This window comes from Sinocyclocheilus anshuiensis, unplaced genomic scaffold, assembly GCF_001515605.1.
Source record: "Sinocyclocheilus anshuiensis isolate Anshui unplaced genomic scaffold, SAMN03320099.WGS_v1.1 scaffold10804, whole genome shotgun sequence".
NCBI lineage: Eukaryota > Metazoa > Chordata > Actinopteri > Cypriniformes > Cyprinidae > Sinocyclocheilus > Sinocyclocheilus anshuiensis.
In genome coordinates this window covers 1-1,346 of record NW_015537109.1, presented here as the reverse complement: position 1 = coordinate 1,346, position 1,346 = coordinate 1, and the positions used below count along the sequence as shown (strand labels likewise).

General features: G+C 46.6%; 1 non-coding gene across 1 annotated transcript; it reads left to right on the top strand.

Annotated features, from left to right (window-relative positions):
- The first annotated feature begins 230 nt into the window (after nucleotides 1–230).
- On the top strand, nucleotides 231–302 carry trnam-cau (transfer RNA methionine (anticodon CAU)). The gene has a single exon. It is a non-coding gene; the product is annotated as a tRNA-Met (tRNA).
- Nucleotides 303–1,346: the final 1,044 nt, after the last annotated feature.

Genomic DNA, 1,346 nt, shown 5'->3' with positions numbered 1-1,346 from the left:
AAGGGGCAACATTCAAAGCCTGGTCTTGAAATGCTGAGGCCACTTCGTCCTCTCATAGAAGTTGTTCATCCAGAAGACTCTGTCTGTATATTTTAAAAGGCAATCTGAATGAGATGGAGAAGTAAAAGGGCAAGTTAGCTATTGCATAACAGCCCCAGTGGCCTATTGGATAATGCACTGGCCTCCTAAGCCAGGGATTGTGGGTTTGAGTACAATCAGGCGTGATGTACAGCAGTGTGGCGCAGCGGAAGTGTGCTGGGCCCATAACCCAGAGGTCGATGGCTCGAAACCATCCTCTGCTAAGACTTTTTAACTTCTAAAAAATGCCTGAGCCCGCAAAAAAGGGGCAACATTCAAAGCCTGGTCTTGAAATGCTGAGGCCGCTTGGTCCTCTCATAGAAGTTGTTCATCCAGAAGATTCTGTCTGTGTATTTTAAAGGTATCCTGAATGAGATTGAGACATAAAAGGGCAAGTTAGCTACTGCATATTAGCCCCAGTGGCCTAATGGATAATGCACTGGCCTCCTAAGCCAGGGATTGTGGGTTTGAGTACCATCTGGGATGACGTACAGCAGAGTGGCGCAGTGGCAGCATTCTGTGCCCATAACCCAGAGGTTGACGGATTGAAACCATCCTCTGCTAAGACTTGTTAACTTCTAGAAAATGCCTGAGCTCTCAAAAATTGGCAACATTCAAAGCCTGATCTTGAAATGTTGAGGCTGCTTGGTCCTCTCATAGAAGTCGTTTAACCAGAAGACTCTCTCTGTGTATTTTAAAGGCATCCTGAATGAGATGAAAAAGTAAAAGGACAAGTTAACTACTGCTTAACAGCCTCAGTGGCCTAATGGGCAAGGTCATATTCCTCTAAGCAAGGGATTGTGGTTTTGAGTCCCATCTGAGCACTGGCATCCTAAGCTGGGTTTGTTGCTTCGAGTCCCATCTGGGCTGATGTACTGTACAGCAGCGTTGCACAGCGGAAGCTTGCTGGGACCGTAACCCAGAGGTCGATGGACCGAAACATGGTCTGCTAAGACTTTTTAACTTCTAGAAAATGCCTGAGCCTTCCAAAAAGGGGCAACATCCACAGCCTTATCTTGAAATGCTGGGGCCGCTTGGTTCTCTCATAGAAGTTGTTCATCCAAAAGATTCTCTCTGTGTATTTTAAAGGTATCCTGAATGAGATGGAGAAGTAAAAGGGCAAGTTAGCTATTGCATAACAGCCCCAGTGGCCTAATAGATAATGCACTGGCCTCCTAAGTAAGTGATTGTGGGTTTGAGCACCATCTGGGGTGATGTACAGTAGAGTGGTGCAGTTGAAGCCTGCTGGGCCCATAACCCAGAGGTCG